Source organism: Chrysoperla carnea, chromosome 1, assembly GCF_905475395.1.
Source record: "Chrysoperla carnea chromosome 1, inChrCarn1.1, whole genome shotgun sequence".
In the NCBI taxonomy this organism is placed as follows: Eukaryota; Metazoa; Arthropoda; class Insecta; order Neuroptera; family Chrysopidae; genus Chrysoperla; species Chrysoperla carnea.
Genome location: NC_058337.1, coordinates 17,367,043 through 17,392,103, shown reverse-complemented (window position 1 = coordinate 17,392,103; position 25,061 = coordinate 17,367,043). Strand labels below are relative to the sequence as shown.

General features: G+C 29.3%; 1 protein-coding gene across 1 annotated transcript in view; it reads right to left on the bottom strand.

Moving 5' to 3' along the window:
• LOC123290875 overlaps positions 1-25,061 on the bottom strand; it is a 71,559-nt gene that overhangs the window by 34,395 nt on the left and 12,103 nt on the right. The gene's annotated exons all lie outside the window — the stretch shown is intronic.

The window sequence follows — 25,061 nt, the reverse complement described above, 5'->3', positions numbered from 1 at the left end:
AATTGAGGGTAAAAATATGGAAAACGTAACAAGCTTTAAATACCTAGGACAGATCCTATATTTTGACAATACGGCCGAAGCGCAGGTTCAGGCAAGAACAGGTAACGCGTAGAAGAGATTTTGGGGTTATAGCATGACTTTAAGAGTAATTCTTTATCATTCAGCCAAAAAATTAAAGTTTTGAACACGTGTGTCCTGCTCATTTTAACTAACGGCTCACAAACAAGCGCCTATACAATTAAGGATTACAAAAACTCCTACCGTGCCAAAGAAGCATGAAACTCTCAATCCAAGGTACACGTAGAGCTGATAAAAAAGCTGCTAAGAAATCAAACAAGAAACAAAAGAATGTAGCAGTAAGTGTTAAAAGTCTAAAGTGGAGATGAGTGGGACACATCTACCGATTAAGAGACGGTAGATGGACATTACATTCTACCGTATGGACACCGTATAACCGCATCCGGAGGAAAGGCCGTCCTATCAAACGATTGCGAGACGAACTGGTTTCGTTCGCGGGTGATTACTGATCAAGAGAGGCTATAGATAGAAAAGAGTGGTATATTCTGGAGGAGGCCTTTGCCAAACCTATGGGATGAATGGCTCCTATTATTATTATTGTTATTATAATTTACACAAAGAAACGTATTCAAAATGGCCCAACCTCTGTTGGGAAGAAGAAAAAACGAAAAATGTAAGTGTTTTAAAATTTAACCTATTTTGGCATTAATTTTTTTTTGATAATGCAGTTTCATCATTCAAAATGAAAGGTTAAATTTGAAATTGAATGTGCAATGATGAGTAAGCGAAAACATTTTTGTGAGTCCCCAGGAAGGTTGGCGAAGCCCATGTTTAGAGATTTAAAAAACTATCAATCGATTATAGGTGATAACAGATCATTTTGTACTTCCTGCATATTCTACATACATAGTATCACAGTATAGACATAGGTTATGTATAACACATGAAAGTATTTTTGGTTGTATATTGTTGGGTGACTAACGCCCTTCAAGTGTTTTAAATGTACACACACAGTTTATTTGTAATAATGTCAACCTACATTTCATAATGGATGTACACATATATTTCGTAATATATACCAATACTTGTCACAACTGTGTATACTTTTCTAAATCCTTGCTTTCAATCCTAATTGTATAGATAGATGTAGACTTTATGCAAAGTTTCTATACATATTTATATTTTGAAAAATTTCAATCAAAAATCTCTATATTATAGGATTTTTATAACAGGGACAAGAGTGTTGTATCTTAGATAATGTACAACGTACCTGAGTTCGTCAACTCTGAAAAAATGAAATGCTGAACGTATTGAAAAAAAAATCAATAAATGGGCGGGACACATATTAAAATGGGACAAACAAAATTTAAAATATTTAATTACAAAATTTATTTATTTAAAAATTTTTACACTTTACTATCCGGACCGGGGAGATATATAGGGTGTTTCGAAATTGCACCGCACTATTTTATGTGCGCGTTCTCTAGTTTAAAATAAGCAAAAAAGTTCATATTAACATTGGTCTGAAAATAATTTATTACCGAGATACAAAAGGTTGAAGATTTTTATTTCTAAAGGCAGATTTTAATCAAGTGCGAAATCAAGAAAGTGAGGCTGAATCAGCTTTAAAAAGATAATTAAAGGTTGAGCTATGGAACATGCTCCTTAAATAGTGCCATGCAGTTTTATCGCAAATTGCTAAGACTTTTAAATGTCTGCGGAAACAAAGTTTATAGGTTGTCGCATGCTAAAATTAATTTTCACAAAAGAGCAAGGGTTCTGTGAATGCTGAAGGAGTTTAGTCGAGATATATATCCTTTTGGCTATAGAACCGGCTTATTAATTATTAACATGCTGATTTAATTTTTTTTGTTTTAAATGTTTAAGGATGTATGAGCATGACAACAATGTTTGATTTAAAGGCTCAAAATTTGTTTGTAGGTAGTCTTTTACTCAAAAAATATGTGGTTAAAATTTCAGCTTAGGTATCCGTGCAAATTTTTAAGAAAAAAGTCATTAAAAATCGATATAAAATACATTGGCTCTTATGGAGGAATCTCAAAAAACGACATATTTTGGAAGTTTTTGATAATTTTCATTTGGAATGAATGAAAACAAATTTAAAAAAAACTTTTTAATAGAAAGTAAACATATTAGCAATGAATTAGAAAAGAAAAAAACTAAGTGTCACCGTCCATATAAGGGATGTAAGAGCAGGGTAGATTAAGGGTTGAAATTATTTTTATCTTATTTTCAACTTTGATGATGAATTTTGTTACAACTTCATGAATGTAGACGAAAAATAAGAATAAAATTTTTCGATATGTGTCTTGGTTTTCGAAATATCGAAAGCTAAATAATTAAACAAAATTTTCAATTTTCGATATTTTGAAAATTAAGCCAGATATCGAAAAATTTTATTCTTACTTTTCGTCTTATATCGTCAAGTAATAATATAAATTTATCATCAAAATTGAAAATATCTATTTTTAAATTTGTGCCCCCACTACCATGCTCATACATCCTTAAATACTCAAAGTAATTATATTTGTATCTAATACTAATTTAACAACAAAAATTGAGTACTTAATATGTTTACTTCTATTAAAAAGGGTTTTTTTGTTTGTTTTAATTCGTTCCCAGTGAAAATTATCAAAAACTTTCAAAATATGTCGTTTTTTGAGATTTCTTCATAAGAGCCCAATGTATTTTATATCGATTTTCAATATTTTTTTTAAAATTTGCATGGATATCTTAGCTCGAGTAAAGTCTACCTATAAAAAATTTTGAGCCTTTAAATAAAACATTGTTGCCATGCACATACATCCCTAATTAAATAAATTCAATTAATCCCATATGATTTAATGTCTAAAATGGTGTCATACTTTTGAAAAATAATTATATTCACCTGAGTGGATCGATTAGATGAATTATCTTTTAAAACACTCTCTTTAGAATTTGCTAACAACACAATTCGAAATATATTGTATATCCATGTATGTCTATGGTGAAATGACAAACTATTTAAGAATTATGAAATATTTTAATTTGATTCAGCTAAATATGCTAAATTAATTTATATAAATATCATTTTGTATTGTTTAACTATTGATTATTATTACTTTAATTTTAAATGACGAATAATAAATTTTAAATAATAAATATAATTATCTTTCAAAATTTAGATACCGTTTTCAACATTCTATTATTTGGATTTCATTGAATTGATCATTACAGTATTGCCTATACCTACCCAAGTTATGTTAATATTATTGATAGATAAAATACTTTAGGCATAAAAACAATTTTAAAAAAATAACAAGTGAAAATAAATAATTGACTGAGTTAATTGTTGAAATACTACGTATAGAAAGAGTTGAATACCAGTGACTGCATTATTTTGTTTACCCCCAAAAATGTTCTTCATGGCCACAAAACTTTTTTACGAGCAGTTTTGGAGCTACATACAATCAAAGCTACATACAATCAATATTATATTTATAGTACCTATATGACTAGCAAAACAATCCCCAAAATGTTTTATGGCCGTGAGAGTTTTTGATCAGAACGATTTGAAAAACATTTGGAAGGTGGTTTGAAAAAGTTTCACAGAAGGTCATTTTCCTAGTCATATTCGTTGTGTGCGTAGTCATGATAGGGATAATAAAATCGATGCCAGCGCTTTAAGTGAAAAATTTTGGAGATAAAGGAGGCTGTTATGACTAATTTGCAATTCTTTACATGTTAATGATATAGAAACTGTCAAATTAAAATGATTGAAAAACACTAATTAATTAAACTTAATGCATTAAAAATTGTGAAAATAAGAAATCAAATTGTACAAATATTATTTTTCAAATGTAAATTATCATAATTATTTATTTAAATTTGTGAAACAAGAATATTAAATTTTAAATGTAAGTTTTCAATGCAATCCATACAATTCTATATGCATCCATACAATTCTATAATTAAAGTAGTGTATCGTTGTCATGGAAACGAAATTCACGCACGAAGCGAATAGGTATGTACTATAAATATAATATATGTGTAGCTTTGAGAAAAAAATATTCAAGTTAAAAATTGTCCTTATCGAAAAAAGACATTTTACCTTGAAATTGACCTTTTCACTACTGATAATGGGATATTCACTCTACTCCTTAATATCGCAAACATGAATGAAGCATACAGTGAAAATAAAATATAAGTCATTTCTATGTTATCATTTATTTTAATCGACAAATAAAATGACAAAACTAAATTAAATAACAATCAATTTCTATTGATTTATGTAAAATGAGTTACGAAAATTGAAACTTTTTTCATAACTTTTAGTATTTATTGATAATTAATGTATAGTATTTATTGATAATTACGAAAAACTCAATTTCCTTAAATTCTACAAAAGAGTTGCGGTTTAAACTTTTTCAATGAATGACTACTCTAGCAAGTTTGTTTCTGTCCTACCCTTATCTTCTTTCTTCCTTTAACAAATTTCATGATTCACTCCTTATTATGTCTAGATTTGACGAAAAATATACTCACGGTCTAAACATATATCGCTTAGGAAAAAACACGCTAGAGCATTAATTTGAATGAAAAAATATCATAAATTTAAATAAATTTAAAGAATAAAATTAGACAGACAAACATGTTAGTTTTTGTAGTTTCTGTAAAAGCTTGAGGCGCTTAATATCAAGGATGAATCGAAAAGTAATTAGGCATGTGGAGTAGATTAGGCGTTCCGATTCATTATTTATATTTTAAATTAACCGCCTCAAGCTTTTACAAATAGTCGGATATGAGTGACTTATAGATAAAATTATTTTCTACTTTTTAGTACAATAAAAGCTTGTACCTTAAAAACTAAAACTTAAATTTTTGATGAAAATTTTTAATTTAAGACTAAAAAAATGTATTTATATAAAATATGGTGGAAGCGATGGGAAAATCAGGAGAGCACAACCTTACCATGCACTGTCATCTAAACTAAATGTGCTTGCAAAATTTCAGCTCAATCGGTTGAAGATATCTACTTCAAAATTGAGTTCAAAGAATCCACCGTAACATATATACATACATACATTGCAAGTTAAATAAAAGCTTTTAAAATAAAGGACATTAATGAGATTGAATTACACGATTAAAAGAGGATCCTAAGAAAACGTGATTTTTTCGCCCTTCCATGGGAAGGTACTTCAATTAAATCCAGGGTTTGTATCAAAGAGTTTCTTATATCAAGAATGATTTTTTTAACATCTTTGTTCAAAGTAGGTAAAATTTATAATAGCTCTTTGGAACTAAATTTTTAGATTTAAACTGTTAAAGTTCAAATTATTCACTCTTTCTTCGTTTATAAATTACAAGTTTTTACTAGCGACTTCTCTCGCGTAATATAATTTTTATCAATCATTTCAAGTTGTTTCAAGTTTGTTATCAATCATTTCAGGTTGTGTGAATCCGAAAAGTTTTCGATTTTTTATAAATTTGGACAGCAAACTATTCAAGTTTTTATTCAAATGACTGCAAGTGTACCATCTTGTACCCCACGATACCTATGGCTGAAATATTCAATAAATTAATAATTCATTATAATATTGAAATATTTAGTTATAGTAAATAATAAGTTACATAATATATGTATAATATAATAATATATTATTATTAATATACAATGTAGTGCAATCATAATTATTTTATTGCTATTAATATGTATATTTATTTATTTCCAATTTAGATAGTAAAGGTTATGCGAATACGGGGTGATATGGCAATGGAACAAGTATATCATTCAAATTTTATCAATGTGACGACTGGATATAAAATATCCAGTTAAGCGTTAGTTTTTCTTGTTTTTTCTTATTACCGAAAATATTTTCACTATTTGGATGAATTCATTTTTTATTTAATAGAGAAATAATGTCGTATACAAATCCTCGAAATTATCTTTCAAAAACTACTAATAATGTGAATTTTAGACTTGTGGTTGCAATAATGATGAAGTTTAGTTTATGTGGTAATGATGAAGTTTAGACTTGTGGTTGCAATTATTTGTACCTTATATTCAACTTTGATGATGAATTTTGTTATAACTTTATTAATGTAGAAGAAAAATAAGAATAAAATCCTTTGATATCTGCCTTGGTTTTGCTGTGAACAGGAAAAAATGCCTACTGTTTGAATAAAACATTAGCTTAATTCGGTATTTATGCAGCATTCTGTATGAATGTTATAAGAAATATAATACAAGAAGAACGCACTGATAGATAAATAGGCACATCATTAAATTTAATAAGATTCATCACTGATATGACTTATTAGTATTAAAATGCGGAACTAAGGTTATCATCAAGTTATCAAGTTGTTCCCCAAGTATTGACCAAAATTATTACTGAATATAATAAACTAGTTACCGATTCAAAATAAATTTTTTAGTAAAATGTGGATATATAGAAGTGACGGAAAAAGTTCTAGATCTATCGAATTATCCAGTTGAGTTTCTCAAGTGAATTGTGAATCGAGTCTTGTGAAGATATATCCGCAACACGTGGGATTGAGGTAATAAATAGTGGGCTTCGCCTCAATCATCATATCACGCAGTGCAGGAATCTCAAACTCTCTGCCCTTGTAGTGTAATATACTATTTCTTTATACACGACCGAAAGTACGTATATACATTGATGCTCCGGTTGGGAGGTGATTTGACTTAATCAATTGCCTTCTGGAGGTTATGCAGACCAAGGATGAGATGAGATGAACAACAAAAAATTCTAAAAAGATTTAATAACAAATTTACTTTCAATAAGGGTCTATAGTGTTGATACTATTTTGCGATATTATTTTATTATTCTACGCTTATATTTGGATCAATTAATAGATTAGTAATTATTTACGTGCGCGCCGGGTGCATCCGCATTTCTTGAAGGAAAATACAAAGAAAAAGATTACAAATTTATTGTGCTCCTCTAATCATTTCCACCTCAGTCCCATACGAAAAAATTCATGCTTCGCCATTAATTAAACGTAAAGTTAATACGCTCAATTGGTCAATAAAACCACATCTCAGCTACTTCCGAAAGTTTTTCTGTTCTTTTTGTCACAGCCCGCGATTTGAATGCCTACAATAAAATATAGGCAACACAATAACACTTGAGCACCCAAGTTTTTGTTATTTTAGAAATGTTTTTATTTGACAGTAACGATCTTAATTTATTAAAAGCTATCTTTGCGAGGGTTACACGCATCTTGATCGCATGTGCACATCTACCGTCTTCAACTATAAGAGCTCCAAGGTATGCATATTGGTTCACTTGTTCCACATGCTGTTATGAATTCTTAATTCTCATTTGGTTTTGTTTGCTTATCCCCATTCAATTTGTCTTATTTGTGCCTATCTAGAAATAGTTTTAAAAGCTTTCGAAAAGTCGAATTTTTTAGAAATATTTACAAAAATAAATGAATTAAAATCATATTTTCTAAGGTAATTATTAAAAACTTCGAAAAAATATATGCTTTGAACTTTGGTTACGATTATTGTTTAAACGCTAATCAATAAACAAAAGAGTAGCGAGTTATAAAATTCAGAAGAAAAATTTTTTTTCGGTTCTTCAAATCTTCTTCTTGAATTTTTTTCATAATGGGTTCAGGTAAAAATGAAAACTTTGATGAGGACGACTTTAATATTAATAATATCTCATATTTGAAGATAATTTATTAGAGGGGTATAGCAATCATTTTTTTGGTATCGAAAGTAAAAGAAAATAGTCAATTGTATTGACCCACTTAAGTGTAGATGCAGATGCAACCCCTTGAACGATCTAAAGAACATTTCTGGGGAATCCTTAATGGTTTGTATTTATGACAAACATAAAAAAATTATTATTATTACGATCATAATTTACGATTATAAAAAGTACATTACATAAGTCAATATGACTGTCCGATGACACATTTTTTAAATATGTAGTCAGAACAAAAAGAGAAATAAGTGTAGTAAATACTGTTTGTTGCAAACTTCTGGCCAAGTACTAGACGATGTGATGTATAATACAAGTGCTACCATATTCTTTCTCTGTATTATATATATTTATTGGATGGCAAAGATATATTGCATTAAATTATTCTGTGTAAATTCCACAAAGTTGACGGTAAATATATAGTATGTATCTCTTTGATGTCGTACATATCTTTAAAAGCTCAACTTTCATCTCTCTGGTTACATTGTTTGCATAAATATCCAAGTGATATGATATAACATAAAAAACAAAAAAAAGTATCAATACTTTTGATTTGATCACATAAAACTTTAACTTTAAACATAGATCATTCATGTAAATATGTCAATTTAATGAATGCATTATTTGACACTTGAATTTAAATTCATTGAATATGAATTACTGCTGCTCTCACTAACATCATTGTCAGATTACAGACCCATCTATTCCTTCATCCTGATATTGTGTACTTTTACGTTCATAGCTTTTTGAGCATTATCTTTTTTGAACTTCACTATATCTTCCCTAATTACTTATATCTTCCCCAAGTCTTTCCAAACTCCCACTAATATTAATCGAAAATTTTTGATTTTCATTTTCACTTAAATTTACTAATGAACGAAATAATTATTTTAACTAAAAAACGTACACTGAAAAAAATATTAAAATAATGACTAGTAAAAATACTTTCAAAAAATTACAATATTTACAATAGAATGAGATTGAATTTAAAAAATGAATTCATTGATACAAAATCACTGAAGTTAAATAAACAAAATCATTACTTCCATGACGGAGATTGATTTTAGTTTAAAGTTATGCATTTTATTGATGGAAAATAAAATTGTACTTAGTTGGAATATATAATCGTGTAAATAAAGCGATTCGATGCATTAAAAGAAAATTTCTTTGCGTTTGCTTAAAATATAGGATTTGGTTATTACGAACACATAGCTGTCATGTCTAGTCCATATGTGATGTTGTCAACTGCATAAAGATTGTTAATATTAACTTACAATGAGTTTGAACTAAACTTATTGATCATTTTTATAATATATAGCATATTTGCGTAATTATATACAACCATTAGTAGCGCAGTCGGTACAGCATTGGACTTAAGACACTATAAACAATAAATGCCTTTTTAAAGAATATTTTAAATTGTCTGCTAGGTTCAGTTCTAACTTAAAGAGTCCCGAAAAATGGGTTTGCATCATTTTAAAAAGTTGATATGCTCAGAAAATTTTTTTCAGTATATAATTAATCAAATAAAATGAAAATCGTCATGGAGCAGGACCTTTAAGTTGATTATTGGATTTTCACCCCACCTGTCCCAGTATTCCATACTTAGACCCAGTTTAAAAATGGATTTGCATCATTTTAGAAATCTGAAATGTTCAGTAATCCTTCTTAAGTGTATAGTTCATGTTATGTACACCTATATACAATAATTTTGTTGGTAGCATCAATATTTTTCAGCGCTACAAACTTGTGACTGAACTTAGTATACCTTGATATATTTCATATATACATTGTATAATTAATAAATTTATAATCTAATATTAATTAAAAAGATCAAAAAAATTTTAAAATTATGTAAACATATATCCATATTTAAGCATAAAATTTCAAGCACAGCTATGTGCAAATTAATCGTGTTTAATGTTTATAAATACCAAATACAGTGATTCATGCCATTTAATATGATACCTGACTTCGTATCATTTTGTTGAATAATTGATTAAAACAATTTAAACGACATCGTTTATTAGTTAGTGTATTGCAAATTAAATCCAATATACCTACATATTAATGTACGGTATATGTACGAGATCATTGGGTGCTTGTTTAAATACTAATCGTAGAATTCAGAAAATAAATTATTTAATTTATTATTGAAAAAACTCTTTATTCGGAAAACCGCGATCGTTAACGAAGCATTCTACTACAATTTAAAAAAAGTGTTTTTTTTATTAAGAGTTGTCCTACAAACTTTGCATAATTAGGTATTAATTTCGTAGATGTATGATGGAATGGTGAAAATGCAAAGAAAAACGGAGGTTTACAAACTATAGTGAACATTATTGATAACTGGGAGTTGCACCTCGCCAACTCGCGATAATAATTCATACTAGTTAAAATTAGAAGAAGCCCCGAATTCAGTAGTTACAAGTTCAAATTCAAATCAGATAAATCCCGCTAGCTGGCGATAAAAATTTGTACTATTAAACAAGTCTCTTTTTCAGTAGTACCAATTTAGACCACCTGATTACTTACCATTTATCAATACACAGAGTGTATAGTAAATAATATCCAGTTTCCGTTTATCTTTTTAATAAAATAGTTTATCTTTGCGTTTTCACGGTTTAATCATGCATCGACGAGATTAAAAATTATGCAGAAGTTATAGGGCAATTCTTAAAAAAGAAAAAAATTTTTTTAAATAAATTGTCGTTGTATGCTCCGTTACCAATCGCATATGGCTTTTTTGAAGAACCTACTTTTAAATTTCAGCAAATTATAGGGAACCTTATATTATTTTGCAACAAACATTTATTTACAAAAAGATACCATTATAAAAGCAACAATTTAAGCCTCAAGTGGATTTCCTGCTTTTACAATTTTTAACCAAACAAATTTTGCAGCACAGAATTTTAAAGAGAATCAATCTACTTTCTTTTGTGTGCAGCAATGCCTATAGCTATCTCTGCTGAAAAAAATCACAAAAAATCGAAATTTGGTCTTTTTTTCCTGTTTGTTTTATTTTTTTAAATTTTTTAAATAGATTAATCAGATGGAAAATTTGATTTTCTTCAAAAAAGTTTTATAAAATAGATCGAAATTTTGCTTTGTTTAAGAGATATTAAAAAACCAAAATGGGTGCTTTTTCACCAATACATCTCAATTTTCACCCTCCAATTAAATACCACGATTCCTGTAATAAAAACTCGCGAACGATTTAGTTCCTTATTGCCCTGTTTTTTAAGACATAATCAGTAGACTAGATTGGAATTAAAGGTTGATGAAATTCAAAGATTACGTATTGGGTTATTACGTTAATATATGCTAACCTAAGTATAAGTAACTTATATTAACTACGGAATTGCATGAAGCTTTTTAGATAGTATCTAACGAGTGTATTATTCAAAAGAAACAAACTTTAAATAGAAATTAATGACAAATATGTAGAAAGTTAATATTATGCCATTTGTGAATAATATTTGGCCCCCGTCAAAAAAAAAAATGTGCTGACGGTCCCCTTTGAGTTAACCCAGCACTGCATTGTCCTAACATGAGTTTTGGGTTTTATGAGAGTCTCCGAAATAAGATCCAGTCAACAGATCCCGTACCTTATTTCAAACTACTCCTTTTAGAACTCTAATTTTCTTGGACTAATATATGAGCCATTATGTAAAACACATACTGTATATACCACATTTACAATAGCATGGTGAGTGTGTGGTAACTATAAAAGGCCTCTAGTCTAGTCAACAAGCACCATTCTGCGGCGTTTCCGATCTAGTTCTCGAAAAATTATGATCAAGGTGTCATTTGATTTGGAATTATGTTTAGAAACCTTTCGGACACAAATGAAGATGTTGTAGTAAAAATTACAAAAGTTATAAACAATTTAATAACAAAAAAGAGAGGGTTTGGTTTTTTGCAAATATATCGGAAAGTTTTAAAGATATGCGAAATTTAAAAAATTATGTTTTTCCAGAACTCTACCTCCAATATTTATAATTTTAATTTAGAATTGAAAATAGCGCTAAAAGCGTTTATTTACAATTATTGTGATGGTTGTTGCTTGAGTTATTTTTTTGAAAAAAATGTATGTATATGTCTGTGAATTATTTATTTCTGCGCTATTTTCACTTCTAAATTAAAATTATAAATATTGGTGGGAAAGTTCCCGAAAACAGCACTTTTTTAGAAAAATTCCTGTTCTATAGGGATTTTTTTTTTCAAATTTCGAATATTTTTAATAGTAATTGAGATATTTGCAAAAAGAAAAACAAACCCTCTCTTAAATTATTATTAAATTGTTTACAAATTTTGTAATTTTAGCACAGCCTCTTCATTTGTGCCGAAAAGTTTCTAATTCCGAAACAAATGACACCATCATCATAATTTCCCGAGAATTAGATCAAGTTCGCTCCAAAATAGTGCTTGTTGACTAGACTATAGCCTACAAAACAGCATTCAAATCATTTAATATCAGTTATTTAAATTGGGCAAATCGTAAATTAATTTAGTTAAGTACATTCGACAAAACGTATAATCAAAAAACCGTGCTGAATTTGGCTTTTAGAGGCCAGATCAAAACTTTAATATCTAAATTATTGTATTCATTGATAAATTATACTATACTTTATTTTGTACAACTTTGCTTATGGTAAATATTTCTATTTTATACGAACTGAAATATTTCAAATTAAATGTTTTAGACACAATAAACTAACTTAAAGACTTGTGAAAGGTAGCCTCATCCTGAATGCTAAGCCTCCTCCTGAATGTCATTTGAAGACTCTTTATTGTAAGACCCCAGGCCCGTATCACATACGGACACATCAACGGGCGATGCCTAATGTAATGTGATGTGACCGATAAATGCATAAAAAGTGTAAAAAGTACAATTATTTATTATACACTGTTTAAAAAGTTGCAAAAGAGAACTGAAAACCCCAAATCATAAAAAATGACTGCTATTTTAGATTCCTTAGATTTGAGGAGAAGATTTTTTTTTTAATTTATCCTGCTCGTATTTTGTTACTTTGTAGTCGTATTACTAGTTAGGCCTACGGGCCAGTAGGACCCCCAGATTCTTGAATTTATTTAATTTCCATTTATATAAGCAATAGTTACATACAATTTTACTAATTTTCGATAGATCTTAACGAGTGAATCAAAAATCTTTAAGGGCAAAAATGTCTAAGGATTCGGACTCCTAAAAATTCCTCCTGGAAATGGGGGATTTAAAATCAGACATAAACAATAGAATACATCTTTAAAATTTTGTATTTAATGTAATATTCGAGATCTCATACGTTGAAGAGAGTGCCCCCTCTCCCTTTGAGTGGCATTTTATTGGATAGCTCTTTTAAATATAGAATAAATTTTCCAATAAATCTTATCCTCAGGGCATTATTATTATGCCATATATAAGCTTCTTCCTTATATTAAATACTTAAATTCTAAGACTTTCTGTCCGTGGAGACTTTTTATTCTTTCGTCAAAGGCTATAAGAATGCAAGAAAAATTTGTTTGAAAGTAATTTGCCATTAGGAAAATGTAGGCACACTATTTTTAATCCCCGAACCAAAAAAGGAGTGTTATAAATTTTATTACCGCTATGTGTGTCTGTCTGTGACATTGTAGCTCCTAAACGGATGAACCGATTTGGATTATTTTTTGTTTTGTTTGAAAGGTAATTTAATGGGGAGTGTTCTTAGCTATGATGCAAGTGCGAGTTTAGAGTTCTGAACCCCAAATAACTAAAAAATAGGCGATGATCCTCAAAATCAGTTCAATTTGGAGAACACTCTAGGGAAAAAGATAATTTAATGGAGTGTTCTTAGAGACGTTTCAAGTGTGAGTTAAGGATCTTTAATGCAAAAAAATGTGTTTTTTACGAACAATTTTTTTTGGACTCGCTTAAACAAACATAAATATTTCAATTTAATATTCATGTCGTGGTAGTGCATAATATACCATTTTCTACTATATGTAGTTTATACATATATATATACAATATAAATAATGTCAGTATAATCAACAAGTTGTGTTTAATTTATATAAATTTAATGTGACAGAAGACAGAAAGCTTGTCTAAATTTAAGCAGTTGCAATGTAAAATATAAATGCAATATATACATACTCATATATTAGAAATGAATAAATTAATCCTAGGAAAAATATTGTAAATGACTACACAACTTTTATCCTCATTTTGCATCATCTTTTTTTTTAAAAATAATTTTCCGACTTGATACTGCAATGATATGTTTATTTTTTGCTACAAACAAAAACTTAGATGCTTTTAAGCACCATAACTTTGGAAATCTGAAACTGGATGTTTAACATGGAAGAACTTAGCAAGATCTCTATGTATCTTAAGAATGTTAGCTAAAGAATATCTTGAACAAATTATCACAATTTTTGCGTTGAAACTACTTGTAATAAATATAAATCAGTCAGGGTCAGTTTTATGTATATGTACAAAATTTTCAAAGTCCCCTGGGGGGGTGTTTCTTTCCTTGAATTTTAAAATGACTTTATACTTTTTCATCAGTACATTATAAGGAATCATTTTTTGAGAAAATCGGTGGACGGCCGAAGTGAAAAAGGGTCAGTTTTATGTATATGTAAAAAATTTTCAAAGTCCTCTGGGGGGGGGTGTTCCTTTCCTTGAATTTTAAAATGACCTTATACTTTTTCATCAGTACATTATAAGGAATCATTTTTTGAGAAAATCGGTGGACGGCCGAAGTGAATAAGGGTCAGTTTTATGTATATGTAAAAAAGTTTCAAAGTCCTCTGGGGGGGTGTTCCTTTCCTTGAATTCTAAAATGACCTTATACTTTTTTATTCAGTACATTATAAGGAATCATTTTTTGAGAAAATCGGTGGACGGCCGAAGTGAATAAGGGTCAGTTTTATGTATATGTAAAAAATTTTCAAAGTCCCCTGAGGGGGTGTTCCTTTCCTTGAATTTTAAAATGACCTTATACTTTTTCATCAGTACATTATTAGGAATCATTTTTTGAGAAAATCGGTGGACGGCCGAAGTGAATAAGGGTCAGTTTTATGTATATGTAAAAAATTTTCAAAGTCCCCTGAGGGGGTGTTCCTTTCCTTGAATTTTAAAATGACCTTATACTTTTTCATCAGTACATTATTAGGAATCATTTTTTGAGAAAATCGGTGGACGGCCGAAGTGAATAAGGGTCAGTTTTATGTATATGTAAAAAATTTTCAATGTGCCCTGAGGGGGTGTTCCTTTCCTTGAATTCTAAAATGACCTATACTTTTTTATTCAGTACATTATAAGGAATCATTTTTTGAGAAAATCGGTGGACGGCCGAAGTGAATAAGGGTCAGTTTTATGTATATGTAAAAAATTTTCAAAGTGCCCTGAGGGGGTGTTCCTTTCCTTGAATTTTAAAATGACCTTATACTTTTTCATCAGTACATTATTAGGAATCATTTTTTGAGAAAATCGGTGGACGGCCGAAGTGAATAAGGGTCAGTTTTATGTATATGTAAAAAATTTTCAAAGTGCCCTGAGGGGGTGTTCCTTTCCTTGAATTTTAAAATGACCTTATACTTTTGATCAGTACATTATTAGGAATCATTTTTTGAGAAAATCGGTGGACGGCCGAAGTGAATAAGGGTCAGTTTTATGTATATGTAAAAAATTTTCAATGTGCCCTGAGGGGGTGTTCCTTTCCTTGAATTCTAAAATGACCTATACTTTTTTATTCAGTACATTATAAGGAATCATTTTTTGAGAAAATCGGTTGACGACCGAAGTGAATAAGGGTCAGTTTTATGTATATGTAAAAAATTTTCAAAGTGCCCTGAGGGGGTGTTCCTTTCCTTGAATTTTAAAATGACCTTATACTTTTTCATCAGTACATTATTAGGAATCATTTTTTGAGAAAATCGGTGGACGGCCGAAGTGAATAAGGGTCAGTTTTATGTATATGTACAAAATTTTCAAAGTCCCCTGGGGGGGTGTTCCTTTCCTTGAATTTTAAAATGACCTTATACTTTTTCATCAGTACATTATAAGGAATCATTTTTTGAGAAAATCGGTGGACGGCCGAAGTGAATAAGGGTCAGTTATGTATATGTACAAAATTTTCAAAGTCCCCTGGGGGGGGGTGTTCCTTTCCTTGAATTCTAAAATGACCTTATACTTTTTCATCAGTACATTATAAGGAATCATTTTTTGAGAAAATCGGTGGACGGCCGAAGTGAATAAGGGTCACTTTTATGTATATGTAAAAAATTTTCAAAGTCCCCTGGGGGGGTGTTCCTTTCCTTGAATTCTAAAATGACCTTATACTTTTTTATTCAGTACATTATAAGGAATCATTTTTTGAAAAAATCGGTGGACGGCCGAAGTGAATAAGTTACATGTCCCCTGAGGGGGTGTTCCTTTCCTTGAATTCTAAAATGACCTTATACTTTTTTATTCAGTACATTATAAAGAATCATTTTTTAGCCAAAAAAGTGGACGGCGGCCTACTTTTTTTTTTTATAATTTTCAGTTAATAACTAGTTGAAACTTCAGTTACATATATATATAAAGATCTCTATGTATCTTAAGAATGTTAGCTAAAGAATATCTTGAACAAATTATCACAATTTTTGCGTTGAAACTGCTTGTCATAAATAAAATTATGAATTTTGAATAAACTATTATATAGTAATCGAGTCTTATAAATCAAGAGACAAAATTTTGAACTTTGTGTAAATCGGATATATCTTTCGACAGGGATGATTGGGATTTATTTCATTTTTTTCGCCGAGGGCACGGGCTAAAAGCCTTTAACTTTAGTCCAAAATTGAACGTTTGTAGACCGAATAGGTGCAAATGTTATATATACGAGTAACAGATAAAACATGGTTTGGAGAAGTCAACATTTGTATTATAGTCAGAGAGTAAGAAGAAGACGGTATAATCAGACCTTAAAGAATTTGGAAAAATTGAAAACGTGCAAACTTTCTAAAAACTCAAAATTAACAAAAAATACTTAACAAAAATGAACAAAAATCTTGCCCAAATTTTCGAAGTCGCTGATTAAGATACAAACATTTGCATTCGGTTTGCTAAAATTGCAATTTTAGGCTAACATTATTGTACCTTTTTAGCAGTACTAATATATTTATTCTGAATTTTATGTTAAACTCATTTTCTTTTATTGACGTAGATTGGGTTGTTTAATTAGTAAAATTCTCCACATTCTACATCAAAATTATTTTATTTGATTAAACAAGTTAAATCAAACAATTGACCGAGTTGGTTGTTGAAATACCAAGTACAAACAGTATTGATTACGCAATCGTTTGTTTTTTTACGTCATGTAATTAAAGAAAGATAGCCACTCGTACACACGAAGTAATCGAGGATCTGTCCTCTCACTTCCTCAGCGGATATAGTATATGCTATAAATAAACAAACACATATATAATATGAGTAACGTATAAATTAAAAATATAAACAATACCTGTATATACTATATAATTTTTCTAACCTAATTTGCGCCCTCGCGAGTAAACAGTGATGTATATGAAAAGATGTTTCAAACAAAAGTTGTTATTTTTTTATAAAGAACATTTATTACATTTAAACTTTTGTTCTATCTTTGACGGTTACTTGTCCTCTCTTTTTACGTACGCTAATCTCAGCTTGATATCTCTTTTCGTTTTTGAGTTATCGCGATCGTGTTGACAGAGAGTTGGACTGACAGACAATCAGACGGACAACTGGAAATGAATTTTATGAACACCTATACCGAAATTTTGATCTTAGCATAAATATTTTTAAGCGTTACAAACTTGGTACTAAAATTAGTATACCTGGATATATTGTGCATACGCAATTTTAGTAAAATCTTATATTTAATTTTAAAAATTTATACAAAATTGAAACTTTAGGACCATATAGTGCCGAAAATTGTCCTAAGCAATTTTAAATAAATTACAAAGATATAGCTGCTAAACTTATAACCAGCTACAGTCTGCCTAGTAGAGCATGGTACAGACTTCTTTGAGCACCCGGTATAATAATTATGCATGCGTAAAAAGTAGAGAAAAGTTTTGAAATAGATATTAAAAGTTTTGAACTTTTAATACTTGAAAAGTTATGACACAGACTTTGCAAATGTATGTTACTTTATCATTATAAATATAGACAAGTAGAAAAAACTTATAAAAGGGGTTTTCTACAATTGAGGGTCACTCAGTTGGAGCATTAGTCATTCAGAAGGTTTGGTTAATTAATTTATAAAACACAAATCATTGGACTACGACATCCCCTACCATTTTTCATCTTTTCATTCTTAAGAACAAAAATTTGAATTTGATCAATAAAAAAATAAAATTTTATAAGTTTAATTTTTTTTTACTTATATTAAATAAAATTTTAAAAAATTTTTGAAATTAGACACAATAGGCCGACAACTCGAAGATCCACACTGATCTTTCATAGTTCCGGAGAAAAGAAACGGAAAACAAACTACACAAATTGGTGCTCTGAGATTTCCATATTATTTATACCCAACCATAAGGGAAAGATCCCGCTTTACAGATCGGAATTCAAGTTATTCTCATTCAAGCCCGATTTGATAATTTAAAGGAATGAAAATTTTTGTTAAAATCAAATTTCATGTGTAATATACATGTAAAATATATTAGGGTATATTAAGTTTAGTCCCAAGATTGTAACGCTTAAAAATATTCATGCTACGAACAAAATTTTGGTATAGGTGTTCATAAAATCAGCTAATTAATCCATTTCCGGTTGTCTGTCTGCCCGTCTGTGAACACGATATCTCAAAAACGAAAAACAATATCAAGCTGAAATTTTTATATCGTGTTCAGGACATAAAAAGTAATAAGGTTGAATTCGTAAATGAGCAACATAGGTCAATTGAGTATTGGGTTCATAGGATCCAACTTGTAAACCGTTAGAGATAGAACAATAGTTTAAAAAATGTTACTAAAATATAAACAACTTTTTTTAAACAAATTTTTTTGTAAAGATCACTGGTACCCGTGAGGGAGCAAATTAGACGCAAATTGTATAGTATGTATTATATGGAAATATCAGTTATGTATCTCTGCGTCAAAAAATTTGCACAGGTTTTACCATTATATGTAAAGAAAGCGTGTTCAGCGAAACTGATCACTCGCCAGCTCGCTTACACCGACTCCACCCAAATCATAAAATTAGTTTTATATTCGGATGTAGTTTAAGAAATATGTAAAGATTAAAAGTAATGAGGTGGGTGGCCTCTGTTATAGACGTAGTCTGAGAAACGGAGATAAAACCCCATGATGATTATTATTATTATCTATCGATAATTTATTTTTCCTTTAATGGGGTCTAACAGAGCAGTACTGATCGATAAGTTCAGCTACACGCAGCAAATAACTATCTCGAAAATTCTGAATTATAGAAATTCAGTTTCTTTGATTGTGAATGTATTTGATTGTGAATGTGATTGTATGACTATGCACTTACATATGCGAAACACAAAATCAAATAACATGATTACCCAAAACCATTTGTAATATTAACTAGAATAATCAATAATTGTTTCAAAAATAAATTAATAACGAGTTTTCACAGGAAATGTTAGGTTTTAGTGATTTCCTATTTCAACCATACAGAGTGGAGTGTAAGTTAAAAAAGAGAGTTATTTTTATTATTAGTCATTCATTTGTAACAAATTGAATATGTGTCGCATCATTTAAGATCAAGACCATCACCTTTTTTAAAATACTGAACCGAAATCGGAATTTTAAAATTACAAATAGGGTCGATTCTTAATATTCCGGAAATTGCCCAAAAATTAAAAAAGCACTTCCCCAAAAATGATACGGAACATTTTCAAAACGGGAAAAAAAATGATCTACCATCCCGAAGTATCATTCTAAAATATTATCCAGATTTTCCTCTCTGTATGACGTTTCTAAGAACATACAAAATATTATTTTTCAACTTGAAAAATTTGTCCAGATACATTTTTCAAAACAATAAAATATAAAAGACTTCAAATTTTTAGATGGCTACGAATAGAGTGGGACTAGTGATACTAATTTTATATAAATCCCATCCGATTATAAAGGGGAAAGAAAAGATCATTTGTACATGAAAAACTTTTTTGGTTAAAAATTGTACAGAATTTTGAAAGAATCAGAATTGTATCGAAATTCAAAATCAGATCGAAAAATTTGATCTGAGGAGAAATTTCTTTGAAATTTACATTCATATAAAAAGAATCTTGGTATATATAGTACAAGATCCGAATTAAGGTCGACCTTCACCCATCTGTTTACCGGATGAAAGTTATTTTTTATTAAATGTAAAATATTTACAAATATCCCTATAGTGGGTTGCCTAAAAAAATATGGTCAAGACAACTTTTAATAAAAATATCAAAACTTGGAAAGCTTGTAAACTTTCTTATATTTCGACTGATATGAATAAATTGAAAGCTTTTTTATATTTTGACTGATATTTTGTGGACAATCATATAGCACCGTATTTGCAATAAAATTATCTTTAATAGAAATGCGAGTCAATGAATTAAAAAATGAACGTAATTATTATTCACAACCTGTATAAATGCTTTAATAGTGAACGAAAAGAGGCAGGCAACATAGCTGCTGCATAATCTTTATGGCTTTTACTTTCGAGTAGATCAAAATTCGTTAGATTTGCAAATCAGTGAAAAATTTCAAAAAATTTTACTCTTGATATTTTCACTAAAGGTAGTCTTGACCACATTGTTTTAGGCAACCCATTACAAAGATATTTGTTAACATTTTATATTTCATAAAAAATAACTTTCATTCTGTAAACAGATGGGTGAAAGTCGATCCTACTTGGGATCTTAGACTAATAAAATTAATGAAGGAAAAAGCATGCAATGTGGGAATGAAAGTTATTATGGAATTAATTGCAAAGTTTTTTGCAATTTTGTTTATATGAATAACATATCTTCTTATTTCTCTGTCATTTAACAATTATGAATAAAATGTTCATGAATTAAAATTATTTATTACTTGGAATGGAAATAAAAGTTTTTCCTTTTTCATACTAAAGAAGATACTATTTAAAATAAACAGTAATATACATACACATAAATAATATGTTCTAAAATGAATATTTAATATGGATGTTGAATCTTATATTATTATTATCATTATTATTCTTCTAAAGCACAAAAAAAGCAAAAGAAAAGGAACAAAAGGAACAATAAAATATTATTATGAATATAAAAACACTGCAAATGATTACACTCCAACTTCTATGCACATTTTACATCTTCTATTTCTTGGGAGAATAAATTTTTATTTGTCTTAGCTAAATGGTTTGGGACATTGAGATGTACTTCAATAAACAAACCACCCGAGCCACCGCGACCGCCTATAAAGATTGCAAAAGTCTTTTTACCATGTATATATGAAATGTACCAAGAAGTTTAGTCCCAAGTTTGTAACACTTACAAAATATTGATGCTACCGATAAAATGTGGATATTGGTGTTCATAAAAGCACCTAATTAGTCCATTTCCGGTTGCCTGTCTGTCTGTATGTATGTAAACACGATAACTCAATAACGAAAAGAGATAGCAGGCTGAAATTATATTATAGCGTGTTCAGGACGTAAAAAGGGAGATCAAGTTCGTAAATGAATAACATAGGCCAAGATCTTGGGTGCGTAGGATCCACCTTATAAACCGTTAGAAACAAACGTTTAAATATAAAAAATGTCTTTTATAAAAAAATAAACGACTTTTGTTTGAAACACTTTTTCGTAAACATCACTGTTTACCCGTGAGAATGCAAATTAGCTTAGAAACATTATTTAGTATGTGTATACAGGAACCTATTATTTATACTTTAAATTTATACGTTGCATATATTATGTATGTGTGTGTTTGTTTATCTTTCTTTACTTACATGACGTAAAAAAACAAATGAATCCGTAATCAACACGGTCTATACATGGTATTTCAACAATTAACTCAGTCAATTTTGAAATCTACGTACTTAAAAATATAAAATGCAAAATTTGAGAGTGGTTCAATTTTTCCCACCAAACTGGATTAGGTTAGATTAGAGTAGCTGTCTTAGGGTAGGACACATTTAGAGTAATACTGTAATACCCGCAAAAACTTTTCTAATAGAGGTCTTTGGAAGTGATATAAGATCTTCGGAGTGCTTACGATTGTACTCAGACCATATCTGTCTTGTAGTATCACAAGTAAGTTTCTCCCTCCATCTAAAAGTTTTTCTTTTAAGATATCCTCTTTAAGCAGCAGATTGCAGTTCGCGATTGGAACTCCCGGATGCCAATTGATGCTTGTGTCCGACAGCATTTTGCCATTTCTAGCAAGCTCGTCGGCTTCCTAGCCTAACTGAATTACAATAACTTCTATTTATCATTTTTTGCAAAAATGATAATAGAAGTTAAAACTAACGATAATAAACATATATATTATATTATTCAGAGCGGCGCAAAAATCTAATGATATTTAAAATAGAAATAATTTTCTACAATTAATTAATTTTAATATTTTGGTTTCAGATTCAAAAATCGTAGCTTAAGAAATTTTTTTCACGATTCTTTGGATTATTTCAGCTTTTATCCACCTAAAAAAGGTTTCATTTCTTTATTATCTCTTACCATCTAAACGGTTGGAGGAGTATTGGTGGATTTCATTTAACAGGCCAAGGTAAGTATATTATATGATGTCTAAAACAAATTAACAAGATGGCTGTAAAAATTCAATTTACATACAATTTACGCCTAATTTGCGTCCTCACGGGTAAAGAGTGATATTTACGAAAAAATGTTTCAAACAAAAGTTGGTTATTTTTTATAAGGAATATTTTTCACATTTAAACTTTTGTTCTATCTCTAACGATTTACAAGATGGGTCCTACGGACCCAAGACCCAAATGACCTATATTGCTCATTTACGAACTCGACTTCACTTTTTACGTCCTCAGTACGCTGTAAAATCTTTAGCTTGATATCTCTTTTCGTTTTTGAGTTATCGTGATGACAGACGGACAGATTATGAACACCTATATCAAAATTTTTTATGTAGCATCAATATTTTTAAGCGTTACAAACTTGGGACTAAACTTTATATACCTTGCATATTACATACATGCATGGTATAAAAAGAAAAATAGTTTTTTACGATACTAGTGGGACAACATTTTTTACGTACGCCTGTGAAAAACTTGAGCAATCGCAGAAGTACGTTAATAATGCGTTATCACACGTGTATCGTACAAAATTTATCTATGCCTCTAAAATGTGAAAATAAACGAATATTATTATATAAAATTTGTCATGGCTTATTGAGAAAAATAGAAAATTAAAAAACATTAGTTTACACTTTGACAGTAATTTAAAGTGTTGTAATGAATTCATTACGATACAAATGCAGTAATGAAAGCATTACCACACTAAGGCGATAATAAACTATTTTTCCCAAACATACTGAGTGAGAAAAGAACTTCTTATCTCATGGACGTAGGATAAAGAACAATTATTGATTTTTTCATTGATAAGATATAATAATGCAAAATTTTATTGTTGAACAGAAACCAGTATATTAAACTGTTGAGGTTGTAAGAGAAATAACTATTGTAGAAGTTTGTAAAATAGAGAGATAAGTTTGCATAATTGAGGTTGAAAGAGATGTAACCATAGTAGAAGTTTGTAACTAATAACTTACTGAGCGTTGTTTGTGTACACAGTTGTCTGGTACAGTATAGATAAAAATTATACCTCAGTTTATTACAAGCTCATATACTCTTATCGCGCATATAATACAAGACTTTTTCACAATATTATGGCAAGACAGCATCGTTTAAATTACAATATACTTTTGTTCCGAACAACATGATCGATAGGTAACCAATATGATAAAATGAAAATCAAGTATCTTCTATCTTAGTTAGTCTTTAAGTCTTAGTCTTTTAGTTTAACTTATTACTAGTATAACGGACACATCTTTCCAAGGAAGGCTGTGCCGTTGCATTTACTATAACAACATAATTTGTATAAAAATTCATTCGATTAATAAATTTTAACTTTGAAGTTTGATTTATTATTTGCGCGTCAATTCATCTTTCAGAAGAAGGTTCTAGGGAAGACTTCATACTAGCAGTACGAAGAAAGAATCCTTAATTGGAATGAAAAGGTCTATATGAATATGACGGCTGTTTTATACTGGCACTTCTTGAGACATTAAAATTAATAAATTGATTCCAATTTTAAATTTATGCGTGACTTTTGCAATACTCTGTATAATATCATTCCTACTTACAATTAGTAACAGTACTCGCTATTATAATAACAACAACTACAGTGTTTATTATTATTATGGGTAATAATAATTAATAATAAATATTTATTTATTTTATCATTATATATTTTTTGTGCATTCGACACTGTTTCCATTCTTCTTAAGCCGAATCTATACAAAACAAAGTAAACTTTGTCCGCCCAGAGCCCGCCACGGTATTTTAAATATTTTAGTTAAATTTATTACCCTTTCTTCTGAAAAGTATTTTTTTATTTTTGAGGAGAAATACTTTATAATAACATCAAGTAGCCAATAATATGTATATATTCATTACCGATACAATCTTCTATCTTCTGTTAATCAAATACATATTCCCTTTGTCATTTCACTTTTGAATACACGAACACTACATATATATACTGTCTCTCTCATTTACTTATAAACATATATTACATATCTCACTCATAACAAAATCACACAAAAAAAAATAATACACACACACATATATAGAAATAAATTTTTATTTATTTTTGAAACATTATGTTTTGTATTTTTTAACTATTGAAAGAAATATGATATGTATGGTACTTGTACATTTCATTTTACTATCTTATCTTATTATCTAGATTATTTTGGAAAACAAATTACAGGTTCGAATTTTCATGTCTCTGGGAATGCGGGCATCAATAATTTCTGGAATAATGCAATTTAAATAAAATGCTTGCAATTTTGGAAGCATTACAATCTTCCAAAGATCATTATCCCTAACGATTTTTTTGACTGCAATTTCTTTTCCATTATAAATTACCAAATCGCATATTTCACTTTTTGTAATATCAATTGCCCTTGTATTTGATAATAGTAGGGGTAAAAAGCTTACCGGTTTTTATTTCCCTCTACAGTGTAACATTTTTGTTTATTTGTGGCCAAAATATCTTATTAACGAAACGAAGCATTTAATGTCTACAATGACTTCGGTCCC